Source organism: Lutjanus erythropterus, chromosome 21, assembly GCF_056507025.1.
Source record: "Lutjanus erythropterus isolate fLutEry1 chromosome 21, fLutEry1.hap2, whole genome shotgun sequence".
NCBI lineage: Eukaryota > Metazoa > Chordata > Actinopteri > Lutjaniformes > Lutjanidae > Lutjanus > Lutjanus erythropterus.
The window spans coordinates 7,163,652-7,178,550 of record NC_139337.1 but is presented as its reverse complement, the minus strand read 5'-3'; the positions used below and the strand labels follow the sequence as shown (position 1 = coordinate 7,178,550).

Genomic DNA, 14,899 nt, shown 5'->3' with positions numbered 1-14,899 from the left:
GTGGTTGCTGGTGAGCCTTCCAGTCTGGTCATGTGACGCCTAGTCCTCGCAGTCCTACCCTCTGGCAGTCTCACTCGTTCTCTGTCCTTGCTATCTCTTTCTGATTTTCAAGAGTTCTGACTGTGGATACTGACTTTTACTGGAGATCTTTTCTACACATATCAACCAGAAGCAGAGGAGCTATGAAAGGTACAGTCCCTTGTTCATCCATCATCTAATCTCTCTGTTTTTCCCATTTTGTCTTGCTTCAGCTGTACGGCTGCTCTTATTACTCTCCACGGTGGATGCATCCGCTCATTAATGTCCTCTGAAAGCTTATTTATCTGCTGTGAGCCTGGGTGGCAGGCTGCGGTGGAAAAGAAAAGGGGGGTCTGGTTTGTGTAAGAGCGATTTTTGCTGCTGTTGAGCAGACATGTAGGTCATGGCAGTGTAGGATGATAGAGGTGAAGACTGGAAAGTCCCGTGATGCTTTCATCGATGGGTGCTGTCAAGATAAGGTGCTCGCAACATGAACAGAGCTCCCATTTTCAAAGAACAAACTTTTACTGTCTTCTCTTTCTCTCTGTTCACTCTCTTGACTTCTGGCGCTGTACTTTAATGACACTCCGGCACCTTCTTCTACTTCCACCCACTAACCTCTCTATCTGCCCTCTCTGAAGCTCCTATCAGCTCTTGCGGCGCCTATTTGTGGCTGCAGGGTGACACCTTAATCTTGTATCTCATGCTGTACCAAAAGGTGCCCGTCGGTAACCTTTACCCCGAGGCCTCGTGTTGTGTGCGGGCCTGATGTGCGCTGCATCAGAGGTGGAAAGAGGAGTGTTTAGTAAGAGGAAGAGGCTTTGATCAAAACCACTCTGGCACATCTGGAAGCTGACAGTACAGTCTGGAGGAGCACAGTTTGGTTGAACTGACTTTGTTGGGTCTCTGATGGGAGTGAAAAAGCCGCAAAGTCAAGGTGAGGTTTTTACTTTTGGGTGCCTGTTGCTACACAGGATGTGATTAACAGAACAAACTGGTCCATTTCACATTTATATAGAGGATTTGAAAGCCACTCACAAATTTAAGGGTGCAGAACATGTTGTGTGCTTGTTCTATGACTTGGTTAGAGGTGAATTTAAACATCAGAAAGCAGTTAGAATGCATGCAAATGTCTCATTTGTCCAACCAGCAGCCCAAAACCAAAGATATTAATTTACCATAATGATGCAAGACAATGAAAAAAACACTATCTAACACACATCTGAAAAAAAACTGGAAACATCAATTTTTTGGAGAATTTTTGCTTGAAAAATTGCTTAATGAATTAATCATTTAATAAAATTGTGGCAATTAAAATCTTGTTAGTGGCTGATCTTGTCATCTCCATACACAGATATCTGCATGGAAATGCAAAATCTGTTGGCAATGGACAGGATTTTAGTATCGAAAGCTTTCACTTTTCTGCTTTTAGTTTGAGTTATAATGACCAATCACATTTGAGCAGGCTTGGGTTGCATGCAGGTTAGGGCTGAATGATTTTAAAAAATATCTAATTACAGCTTTGGCACATATTGCAACTGAGATATGATTTAAGTTTTTTTTATTATTTTGAACATTAAGTTGTTTTTTTCTCTGTAGACAGAATCTGTAGATCTGATGAATAGGACAGAACATCTCTGTCTCATGGCATTCATTAAATAAATTTTTTTTTGACACACATTTTGCCATTAACAAATACTGCACATCCTGCGATTTGAAAATTGCAGAGAGCCATTGCCATTTCAGTTAAATTTCCATCAACTGTGCAGCCCTAATGCAGGTAAACAGTCTGCTGGAGAGCAAAAGAGGCAGGACACAGTGGCAGAAATACAATCTCAGAACCCTTCGGCTATCGTCTGATGATGATTCAGCTCTTTATTGGCTTTTTAAAAAAACTCCCCTCTAAAACTCCCCTTTAAAAATCTCCCCTCACACTTGTGAGGTAATTTCTCAATTCCAACTAGCAACTTGTGTCACAAGTAGTTAATCAGACTGTAAACAATGACTGGAGCATGGAAAAGGAAGTCTTGGCCTGGATTACTGTTATCCGGATATTTGCTGGCCGCACTAGGAGCCCCAAAACATTGGCTGTTGGCCAAAACTATAGCTTGGACCTGAGATTGCTCATCAATCAATCATTTTAAGTACAGAACAGTGGGCTTAAAGTGTTTTCTGTCTTCCACACAAAGTCCAAAAATGAGATATTAATCAGGTAGATATATAATTGAGTTCCTATTATTCTTGCAAACCAAAAGCACACTTGATGGTTCTGACTTTTTCTTTTCTTTCTTTGTTTTATGTACCAAATGATTAATCAATAAATCAAGAAAATATTCACCTCAATAAAGAAAGTTAGTTGCAGCTTGAGTTGGTTCACTTCTTTGTATTTATTTTTACCTTTGTTTGGTTTTTCATTGGGTAAAATATTTTTTGATGACATTATCCACCCATAATTGTCCCAACTATTCAGTTAATATTCACCCTCTAATGAATGATCATGTTAAAGTTCCAGACTGATGTGTTTTCTCCTGCTTTGAACCCTGATTAAGAACTTTAAGAGATAAACAGCTGTGTTTTTCTAAAGATATTATTAATAAGCCATGTAGATGTTTTATTCTAAAGTGGTGCTTGAGTGCCACAAATTTCCTTTTGTATAAGTATGATGAATTCAACCCTTTTTTCTTTAAGACCTTCAGAGTTTATACATCCTAAAAGATGTGTATTTTAAATTCTGCTAGCATTTCATCAACCTCTTGAGGCCCAAATCTACTATTGTTGCAGATCCTGAAATCTTTGTGGTCATATAATGTATAAGATAATAATGACATGGATTTGTTTTAAATAACCAAACTGTTTTCTTTGTCTTTCTCTCTCCAACCTGTTCTTGTTCTCTTCCCCCATCTGTTATTTCTTTTCCCAACACTTTAAACAGACTTTTATTGTGTCTCTGTTTAATTGGCGCTGGTGGTTCTTGCTCAGTGCTCAGTGTGAATGGCGTCTCCCGCTGCTGGATGGTTTCAGGGCTCAACGGCCCCAGTCTGGTCTGATCTGTCCTCTTCTGTCTCAGGAGTCGTCCCGGCCCACGTTCACGGCTGTTAGAGCTCCGCATGTTACACAGAATATTCCTTTTTAACCGAAGCTGCTGAGTGTGAGTTTTCCCACATGGCTGACCCTCATCAAAGGCAGCAAAGGAGGGGAGAGGGTTTTAATAGAAGGCATATTTCCAGTTTTTCTGCATCCCAGGACATTGTTGTGGTCTATGTTCAACTGTTTATGGAAAAACAGGAGGCGAGTTCTTTTGCCCTCAGTGTTCTGTGTTGTGCTGACAGTTCAGTGTGGTCGGGGCATGTTAGCAATCAGCATTCAGCTCTCGCCTAACAAGGGGCCTAAATTGAAATCACATTTGCTCCGACATTTCTCGGCCGGCTTTGGAAGAAGTAATGTTTCTTCCCTGCTAATTAGCTCTGGAGTGGCTGAACCCCGTCGTTTTCAAAGCTCATTCGGAGCACAAAGGCCCTGCTGAAGAACCTCCGAGCCTGGCCCCGTGCCCGGACCCGCTTTCTCGAGCAGCTGAAAAAATCATGAATCAATTTTAGGGTTTACCTTTTCACACAGCCATAAACAAATCGGTTGGTGTGATATGTTGAAGAATGAAGTGGTGTTAAGACTTACAAAGCCAACAAAGCAGAGCAGAAGCCACTGAGGCCTGACTGAACACTGAGGTTGTACCTTGCTGTCAACACTAGATGGAGCTCCAAGCTACAGTGGAAGTAAGTGATTGTACCTGATGGTGGTGAGTGCATGACAGTTCAAAGGTTTCTGTAGTCCACTTTTTTAATAGACTACTCTTCACAAAAAAAACATGTAATGAGAAGTCTTTGTCTGTCTTTTTATATCCCCCTCCTCTCCTCTTTTCCCTCAGACTGGCAGTGTCCCAGTGTCCTCTCCTTTGCCCAGTGTGTCCTTTGTTCAGTGGCCAGCTGAAACGGAGCCCTGTCCTTATCTTTGGGTCTTTGTGTGTGTGTGTGTTCGATTCCCTTCCTTCCTCTCCATCTGTCCGGTGTTGTCCTTCACTGTGCTTTTGAACCTCAAATGTGTAATCAGCGTGATGAATGAGGCGTTTGTCTGCATGTTGAACTGAGTGTTCAAGTATTTTCATGTCACTTTTTAGCACTTATGAACTTTGATGTCTTTGTTTGATGTCCTTTGTGAGAAAGGATTATACACCCTACGTGCCGAGCCACTGTTTTGTTTTTTACTCTAGTGCCTCTACTGATATTGGCTGCTACATCTTGTTGGTAGACCTTGACCTATGTGCTACATGTTACCAGCAACTAAGAAGTCAAATTACATTTGGTTTAAAATGCCAGAAGTGGATAGATGCAATGAAAGACCTCATATAATGCCAACTGTGCAAATACTGTAGTTAAGTAGATTTTCCTGGTGTCTGTACTTTACTTGAGTATTTATTTTTCTGACATGTTTTTGCATTTTAACACAAATATCTGCAAATTGTACTTTTTACATTTTTAAAATATTATATTTTTCATCATTGCACACCACCTTTTCAACATCAAGACTTATTTCAACCTAAATGGATGGGATAGTGACACAAAAGATGATTGATCCGTGTATCCACAAGTGCCTAGAGTCTCAGACTGTGGTACATGTGCGAGTTACCTCTTATGGCACTTGGAAGAATGTCAGAAATCTAATTTTTAAATGAAATAAAATAATTAAAAACATCTAATATTGTCAAATTGTTCTTGTATTTTAGTTTCATTATCAGCTTGCGACGTGGTAATGATCATGCACGTAGCACAGACGTGTCATGCATGATTACTGGTATTTACAAGCGAAACTGAGATGGCAACACAGTCAGTGGAAGCAAAATAAAGAGACTGAAATGTGTGTTTCCAAAACACTGCAACAGTGCCTCCAAATGGGAACTAGTACAAAGAGAAGTGCAAGTCGGTAAGAGAATAAATCGAGCTTCCAAAATGTTGCACCAAACAGTGCAAAACAGTAAGGTGGTCCCTGGAGAGATCCGTGTTTTATATAAAAAGTCTGAGAAACACTGCACTAGTGCAGATCAAACATGACAGACCCAACAAGATGAAAACGACATAACAAGATGAAAAATATCATACTGAGACATTTGTCAAACAGTAATGAGCCAATAACTGTCACTGAAGGAACAAAAATGATTTCTGGATATCATTCCATCATTTATGTATTTGAATGTAACAGGCCACCTTCGTCCATCGTGGCCTCCCTCTGCCCCCAGCCTGATTGTCCTCACGACTGCCACTTGTCACTTTCGTCACTGGATCGATCTGGCCTGGCGCTCATGGGAGTGGGAAAGCACCGTTCTAAATTTATCAGCCACCCAACCTCCCTCCCCTCTGCTTCTTGCCTGCTGTGGATCTAGCCACAACACATGCGCCCCTAAAGGAGGGTTGTAGATAGAAAGTGGGTGGGGGGTGGCGGGCATGTGTTGGCTGGCGGGGCCTGCAGACCTGTCAGTCTATCTTTATGTCCCAGTAGTCCTGTCCCACAAGCCTCCAGAGCTCTGACCTTCTCAGGGACGCTGGACCCAGTAGATTCAGAACAAGACAGGAAAGACTTGGAGACAACTTCTTACACCTGAAACACTTCAACTCTAAGATTCAATGGCTGTCTGAGAAGATAACCTGCATTAAGAAGGTATGTGGCTTTCATCTGGTGACTGACCAAAGGATTGGTTGTCTGTCACACCTAGTTCAGTTGTTGAATGACTTTGGTGGTGAAACATTTTGCTTCAGTTGAACTTTTTTGTGTTTGTATCAGTTAGATTAAAAGTTTGATGGTTCAAGGATTGATGCCCATTCAGGTAGATTCTTAAACTTCACAAAAAGTGGTTTAACTGTACTTTTTAAATTGTATTTTTGGGAAAAATCCATGCTGGATTATGGACTATGATTTAGATACACTCTGGTTCACTCTGATGAGACTTTTAGATCCATGATGGACTGGATTTTGACCTAGAAGCAGCTCAGCTACAAATTCCAGCACACCCTCCTTTTGTCAGTGATTCATTACTTGTTTGGATATTTATGTTAAAAATGTGAAGTTTGTTCCAATCTCTCCACTGGAAGTGATTCAGTGGATAACCATACCAATATAACTTTATTTATCTGTGTATGTGAGTTGAAGAAATGAACAGTCTGAGTGAGATTTTGGATTTTGAGGGTTGCTGAGCTCGTCCATGTGTGATCCATTCAGTGGTGAGTGACTGGCTGGTCGGGGGAGACTACAGTTGTTCATTGTGCTGCACCTGCTCTCACTCTGTCACAGACATAAATAGAGCGCTGCCTAACAGGGCAACACACACACACACACACACACACACACTAAACATTTTACACAAGTTTTTCCATTGATACAAACTCTACCTTTAATCATTACTCATATACACTCAAGTTTTAGCACTATACTCAACTCCCAACAATCTAAATGCGTGTTATAATTTGGCTTCCGTCTCCGCTTAAAGGGATAGTTTGGGTAATTTGAAGTGAGGTTGTATGAGGTACTTATACATAGTCAGTATTACATGCAGTAGATGGTGGTCGGCTCCCACTTTAGAGAAGCAGCAGGAGTACCGGTGTAGGAAGCTAAGCAGTGTAGTGCTGTGGACACTGTTAGCAGCAACATTTATAGCAGCTACCTAATTTAAAAAAAAGTCTATATCTGTGTAAGTGTATGCTATATTTGGAATATTTTCACCACTTTCCCTTGCTGCTGGACAGTCTTTTCTGGCAGGAAAGCAGCGTTATATAAGCCACATATCGCTTCCCTCTGACCAACAAAACTCCTTTGGCAAAAACACCAATTTTACACTGCTGAAGAAGGAAGGTGCTGGTCTGCCAATGCCTTGATTGGTGTTTGTGTTATTGTGTGACTTTGGTTAATCTGAACTAAGCCTTTAGACCACAAGGCACACAATAACACAGACAAACTAACCAATCAAGGCAACAGTAGACCAGCAACTCCTGTGTTCTGCAAGTTAAAATGACTGATTTCACTCATGGAGTTTGTGTAATGTTGATTTATCATAGAAAAAGGCTGTCTGATAGCAAGGTGAAGTGGTGAAAATGGTGTGAAAGTGTGCAAAATACCTGGTGGTAATTGAGGGGGGTCCCCCTTACCTACATTTTCATTGTTGTACTGATTCAGCCTTTCAGAATTGAATCCAAAGTTAGCAAATCATGAACTTTGCTTTCTCTTTGACAGGTTTTCCAGACCTAATGCTTAGAGGTTCCATATTTTTAACCAAGTGTAACAGTAAAAAATCAACAAAACTCCACAGCTTTTTAAGGTTGTATGGAGTGACTTTAGGTTTTCCAAACTACCTTGCACAACATTTCGATTGAGGACCATTTGCAACAGCGCCACCCTGGAGTATTGAATGGCAGTATAAGAGAAAACACCACAACAATATTCTTCTTGTAAAATAAATTTTTGACCATGCAAGTGACATCTTTTTCTTAAGATATTACGAGATAGAAATTTTGCTGTTGATATTTTCAGGGGGTCTCAAGTGTCAATCAAAGGGTCTCCACCCCCCTGTATTTTGGTAAACCATGGGTGAAATAATTCTTAATATAGCGTACACTTAGCTGCTATCGATGTTGTTGGGCCTTTTTTTTTAATTGGCTAAAATACATTTTGCTGCTGTCCCTATCCACAGAAGCACATTGCTCAGCCTGTGCTGCCTCTCCAAAGTGGGAGCATGCTGACCGCCATCTACTGTAAATACACTGACTATGAATAAGTACAATCCCATTCCAAAAAATCCAAACTATCCCTTTCATGTGTGAAAACTCTTTAGGACCTGTAATTGATGATAGTATCTGGAAAAAAAAACACTAAAACAGACTGTAATGTTGATATTCAAGTGTTTATAATAACTCCAGATTTCTGCTTGCTCCTGTATGCATCATTTAATCATGTCGCCCTGAGCGATTGGTTTATTTTTACCAGCTGCTCCAAATATACACGAGCCCTAGTTCACAGTTACTTAATTGGCTGAGGTCTGATCTGATTTCCGGCTCTGGGGGAGTGGAAGCAGAGCGGTGATGTTGTGACTGTCTTCTGTTACACATTGTCAGTGTGTTACCGTCACTCCGGCCGTGTCGCCGTCGCTTCTCTCAGCTGTCTGTCGTGGTGTCAGACTGCCGTAGGGGGAATCGCTGTGATTCGACTGGCTCAGATCCAGAGCAACTGATCTCTTACTGGGGTTGAGAGGAAGTGCACTGTGTTCATGTGTCACGCATATTGATGCATCTGTGTTGTGTCTGGGTCCAGGTAATCATGTGGAGAGCTACAGCCAGTCAGAGAGTTTTATTTTCCTTTTGGGGAGTTGAGCTCGGGCTCTGATGGCTTATTCACCTGTCAGCCCTTGTCTGTTTACCTGGAGCTGATCTATCAAAGGACAGAAAGACCTACAGCAGTGTTTTTCAGCCCTCACAGAAAAGACAACAGACTGTATGTGGATTCATGTCTCACTGTTAGAAGCACCATGCCTGAACATGCCTCACATGCTGCTCAAAGCCTTATTTTAGCCTGGACGTCCTCTTGTCAACAGGCAGGAGGAGCAACATGCAGAATGGACAAGTTAAATAGGGCTTAGTCTGACCTAAGACTTTGTTTTGTTTACTGTCCTGTCACCGTAGCTGGACATGCACTTTGTGTCTCAGCTCAGTTACTTCACTTCCTGTTAATTTAATCCTTTTTGTCAGACTTTGCCCGTATCACCTGACGGCAGAGTGTAAGATTTGTATGTGAACAGAAGCGCTTCAGCTAACAACTGTTTTTTTTTTTTGTTACTCATTTGTAAGTACAGCGTTACAAAATTGAGAAAATATCCATCAGAATTTAACAGAATCAAAGCGACATCTTTAAATTCTATGTTTTAGTCAGATGCAGAACAATATTACCATGCATTTTCAATTATCACCTGACAAATATCTATTTCAATATCAAATTTCTATTTCTACATGTTTTTCCCCCAGCAAAATTATCAGGCAGGCAAGTGTCTTTTTTTAACAGGTGCCCAATGTGGGCCAGCAACAAACTGATGGCAGCATTAAGGTCGGAGCCTATTGTTTTGGTGATGAATTGAGAATTTAATGAAAACCTAACACATGTTAATAGGTCCTGAGATCAAGTTGTACTGGAGATTTGAAAATAAGCTGTTACTACATAATGTGTTGTCATACATAAGTAATTATTCAACTCAACTATAGTCACGTTTTACAAAGAATCTGACAAAGTAAAGTCGTGGAATGCCAAAATTTCCCAATGCTTAGGCCTGGTGAGCCATAAGGCTTGTGATACACTGGGGGAAACCCTGGAGAGAAATATGTGGCTCCACTATAAGCCCTTTCCCACCCAATAAGTTCTGATTCTTAAACCAGTTCTGTTCAACATTCTTGGAACCTTGGTGTTACGTCAAAAACCAGCCTGTGTTTCTACCATCATCAACAGAGGGCATTGCAGAGTGCTCAACACCTTGAAACATGATTCACCCGCTTCAGTTCTCAATCCCTGCTATTTTTTGGTTCCAGTTGGGAACCACCTTTCCGAGTTTAAGAGCAATTTATTTTTGGTTGAAATTGCATGTCGGTGAAAAAGCCCTATCTGATCACCAGCTAGTTGCTAACTTTGTTTGGTGCCGAGCAGGTAGTGTCCAGTGGGTTCATCACAGCTTTTTAGATGAGGGGATGTAAGCACAGCTCATTTTTAGCCTGAGGCTCCCTAGATTCACAAGTCAGTCTCTAAACACTTTGCTCAATCCAGACTGGAGGCATCCTCACAGCTTTCATTGCGCAAACTGAGTGGGAAGAAGTAAAGGGTTAAGGAAATCTCAGAGGAAAACAGCGGGGAGAGCATTGTTTCCAGTAAGGCTAGTCATTGAAAAAATGTAAGGGGTGTAGGTGTTTTAGCAGCTGTTCTTGCCGCTGTTCTAACAAATCTTTTGCATTTAGAAATTTTCATGCAATCTGTAGGTGGTAAGATCATCTGGTGTTGCTTGACTAGGAGCCCCATAGCAGGTCATTCTGGCCCTGCTAATGTATATTTGAAAACCAAAGATCTTCAATTTACTGTGATGCTGTATAAAACAGAGAAATCGGCCATATTGAAGATTGCGTAACCTGAAAATGTTTGATATTTTAGACAGAAATGATGAACTGATTACAAAATTAGAACTGTGCTGTTGTCACTGAGCAACTGTTACATTTAGAGTAATGACTTTCCTGTCTACTGTAACTGGACCCTTGTCCATCAGTCTGTCTGAAAATGAAAGATGAGGCTACAGTGTCCCTGTCCACAGACCCGCATGGACCCGCTCCAGGCTTTATGTAGCAGCGAAGGTCTTGCAGGAGGCTTAGTCCCGGTGGTCTCACGTGGTTGGTCTTAAGAGCATATTTACTCTTCCATGTCAGCTTTTCCTTTATTTTAAACCCCCCTGGCTCCAGTTTAAAATCTAATTAGTGGTGATTTATGATGAACCACTAATAGCATGAAGGTCTTTGAGCCAGGGGTCTCTGTCCTTGGCGTTGACCTTAGACTTGAGCTCTGACACAGGCTGCTATGGCTGAGGCGCATTACAGGCTGTGGATAGGCAGAAAAGACTTAGTAAAATACAAATAAGTAGAGAGACAAAAGTGACGTAAATACAAAAATGAAAATAAACTAAGTCATAAAATAAAATAAATCATAAACCTTGTCCAAACCAAGCTCTGGCATTGAAAACAGCCACAGCAAAGTTTCATGTTGACTGCTTTTTGGACCTTCCCTTAGAAATCATCTCTGCTTTGCATGATGTCAGGCTGGACTCTCTTGCCATTTTCTCTTGATCAGATTTTATCTGCACCACTAAGGTTCAGTATTGATTTTAGAAGATGAAAAGTAGCTGGAAGAAAAGGACAGCTCATGAGAAAGAACGGACTGTCTCATGCGATGCTGTGGGACTATACTGGCAGCTGTGTGTTGACAGTCTGTCGACAAGTCTTTGTAGATGGACTCATGAGCAATTTCTACAACCTTGGATAGGATGTATCTGTGGAAAGGAGGAATCATCATGGTTTGGATTGTTTGGTGAAAAAGATATCCAGGGAAAATTTGTAAATTTAAGGAGAAATAAGGGCCATAAATGATCACATATGCATCTTAGTAGTTTGTGAAACAATGGCTGCTCTCGATTGCAGCCTTTTTTGTTTTTGATGACTGAAATGACAACTATTGCAGGGAGACTTTGTGGCTAGCAAAAAGAATTAAGCTGTCATTAGTCCCATGATTTGATCGATGAAAAATGTCTCAGGCTGACTTTTTATTGTTTCAAGCTGACTCGTATTATATAAGAATCTTGTAAAAAGGGAAGTATAACTAGCTATAGCGTAGTTAGCTATGAATATGATAAGAGAAAAAGAGAAGAAAATAATGTTATTCCTCTCCAATATAATCCTGCTTCGCTGATACCAGCAGGTGACATTTCAAAGTAGGTGGCCTCAGTATCCAATCCAATCATCAGCTGACACCGGTATGCTTGGGAAAAAAAAAACACAAACAGGGCAACGGCACCACCCTCTGGTAAGGAGGGTGGTGCCAAGAGCAAGACCAAGAGTAACCAATATTGCCGTACAATACAAATGAGGTCATAACAAGTGCATGTGCTGGTAATGGACTGGGCTTTTTCAGTGTAACTTGAAGCCCCATAAACTAATGCAGTCAGTTAATGATGTGCTGTTTGGCTTTGGAAATAGCTTAGTAGTACCTTCAGCAGGTAGTAAGCTAGTTAGCTGGACATGCTAATGATGGCCGCTTATGTTAAATCAAACAAACCTGCTTTTTAATCCAATCCATACACTTTTGCTCTTGTGTTTTTGGTTTTGGAAAGGACACTTGTGGTATCGCAGCTAAAAATTCCCCTACAGCACTGTTATAAAAGAGACGTCTGTAAAACTGTTGACAGGACACCTCAAACTGCAGACAAGCTCAGTTATGACTCTTTCTATGATGTATTTTTGGTCCAGTTTATGTCTTTGTAAATCTTTCCTAGAGCTGAGAAAAGCGATCATAAAATCTATGACATCATCAAAGTGTCGAGTCTATGGGCCATGTGGGAACTCACGGGCACAGGCAAGGACACCAGTGCGCATTTTCAGTGGGCTGTATAACCAGGAAGTAAACCTGGATGCTATGCGCCAGGTGAGCAATTTTCATTGGACTGAATGGCCACCATCTTTGCACATACTGTCTAGTTGTTTTAGACAGAATTCCACCATCCTTGGATGTGGTTTGGCCAATCACAACCATACAATACAATGTTTGATACAGGAACATCACTGGTCTAATTTAAAAAAGTGACATGGCCCATGTTTTGTTGCTCTGATTGGTTGTAGGTTTGTATAATTGCGTCCAGTCAGCAGGTCTGTCCAGCACAATGGCTCCGGCTCATGAAACTCAAACTGTCACACTAAGCAGTGCTGATCAAATATGGGTCAAGATTCTGTTACAAGCAGCGCTATGTCACACGTTTTGTTGCTCTGATTGGTTGTAAGTCTATCCACTTGTGTCCGGAGGCATTTTGGCCTGTGTGTGTTGATAATGGCCCTTGGAAATCCAAGATGAAGCGAGAGGTTCCAGCCAAATCACATTTGCGAATAAGTCTGGCAATGCCAGGCAACAAGTATTCCAATGTCTCTGGCTGATTAAATGTTCTTAACTGATCGAGCATGGTTATGTACCCCTGCCATCAATCATATATGTTTTTAAACACAGCAGATCTGCACTTCAGAGCTCGTAGTTCACCAAGTTCCCAGCTCTTGCTCTGGAAATAGGTGTATCCTGCCAGGCCCCGATCACTGCTGCTACATTTGGTTCAGCTCACCAGTGGCAGCCTCCACTCTGCTGGCTCGCCTCACGCTGTGTCTCGACTCTGGAGGGAAATGAGAGAGACAAGCTTTCCACCACTGTCTCTCCATCCCCTTAAGCGTTCCCGTCCTCCAGGATGACAGATCTTGGGAAGGTGTCCGCGGTGCGCGGGGATGGAAACAAATTCCCTGGCAAGTGGGATCGATGAAGAATTCTGGTGCTATAGCTCTCTCTCCTGACCAGATGTGCCGTGTGTATCACACCAAAGCCGCACACGTGTGTTTATTTAACAGCTGAAGACTGTACGTGTGTGCACGGACTTTGGTTTATATCTTTCCCCAGGGCTCTGTTTGAATCAGGTAGTGGAGATGTGTTTCAGGATTTCAAGGTGCATTACACGCCTCAAGAGTCACATCATCACCGAGGAGCAGATGGTGTTATATTGGTTTATAATTACAAATTAATCACGATTGCAATCATGAGTATGGAAAGTGTGCAGTGCACTCAGCGTTAGTATTTAGTTACTTCTTCAGTGGCAGGAATAGGGAAAATTGAAAAATCACAATGAAAAGAGTTTTTTTGGCATTCTATTTTTAAGTCCTTTGGTCTGTTTTTGTTGTTTTGTGCAGTTTTGATTCCCATAAAGAACTGGCCAGAGGTAGACAGCGTGACTTCAAATGGCCTTGAAGTTTAATAGCAGAAAGAAAAATGGTAATAGCAAATGTCAGGTTTAGGTTTCAGCACCATGGAATCACAGAGCTTTTTTCTCACACTCCCTAGAGCTTGAGAGGCATCGCAGGAAATTCATGATAGCATTAAACACCAGATTGGTGATACTGGATGGTTGGAAATATTTTTCTTGAATCCCCTTTGTAAAGACAAGCCATGAAGTTTCTGGACAGGGCGCCACTAAAGTTGGATACTTTTTTCAGTACTTCTTGAGTACATATCATTGGCATCAGTGAGCCATTAAGCATGTGGCATGCTAATACCAAGATTTAATAAGGCTTTTGATTGGCTTTGTGATGTTACAGGTTGTAGAGGCATGCAGGAAAGAGCCTACGTTAACATTAGGCCTAGAGAAAAGGGATCATAGTTTTGTTCTTTCACCACCAGGTCTTTGGACAGCTTCTTCATTTATGAATGGGTTCGGTATTGAAAAAAGTATTGTTCATGAACTGGTAGTGAAGCCAAGGTATTGGTACCTTATTGAAAATTTTACCCAGGCCTCAGACCTCAGCCGCCTCAGTCCTTCCACTGGTCTGAGGCAGAGCTAATGGGGCCAAATTTAATGTCTATGACAGGCCCTGAGGCACCTCTGGACTCTTGGACTGTTCCACTTGGAGTCACTCAGTCCTCCTCTTAAGAACCCTTATCTGTTTTATTTTGGGAAAGCCATGCTGAGGTGTGTGTGTGTGTGTGTGTGTGTGTGTGTGTGTGTGTGTGTTACAGTGTTAATACACTGTACAATAGCCAGAGAAGGTCAGTGTTGTCTTGGCATGTCTATTTGCAGCACGACTGTAAAGTTTCAAAGACTTGAGGTGGTTGTGAAAGGAAGTCGATAACGAGGTTTGAAGCTCTCGTCCAGGAGTGTCTCTTGAGGTTTGAAGTCTGTCATATCTGACCTTTGAGGCCCTGCAGAGGCCGCGGGGGCACTGAGGGCACATATACACAATGACATTTAAGCCAGCTGGCCAACTCTGTAAACACTTTACATTTACAGTAAAGGAGAACAGATTGTTGAAATTAATGCAGAATTTTTGCTGAATGAGTGTCTGTTCATGACTCACAAGTGATCATTAATAATCTTGTAGGTGTAGTTGTTTAAAGTTTCACTGTCTACCAGATGTTATGGCTGCAACTCGCTGTTTGGACTGATGTACTCACTGCTGCACGCACAATCGCTATATATCGTATATCGTATATATATCATTGCGATAAAGAAGATCAGCACATGGCTTGT

The 14,899-nt window shown here is 41.6% G+C and overlaps 1 protein-coding gene across 2 annotated transcripts in view; it reads left to right on the top strand.

Annotated features, from left to right (window-relative positions):
• svila (supervillin a) overlaps positions 1–14,899 on the top strand; it is a 117,773-nt gene that overhangs the window by 18,193 nt on the left and 84,681 nt on the right. The window contains exon 1 of one of the 2 annotated variants that reach the window (XM_084747137.1): positions 5,538–5,724. The exons of the other annotated variant lie outside the window; for it this stretch is intronic. The gene's annotated coding sequence lies outside the window, so the exon portion shown is untranslated. Of the gene's footprint in view, positions 1–5,537; positions 5,725–14,899 lie in introns of those variants that run through there. 2 annotated transcript variants of the gene reach the window in all.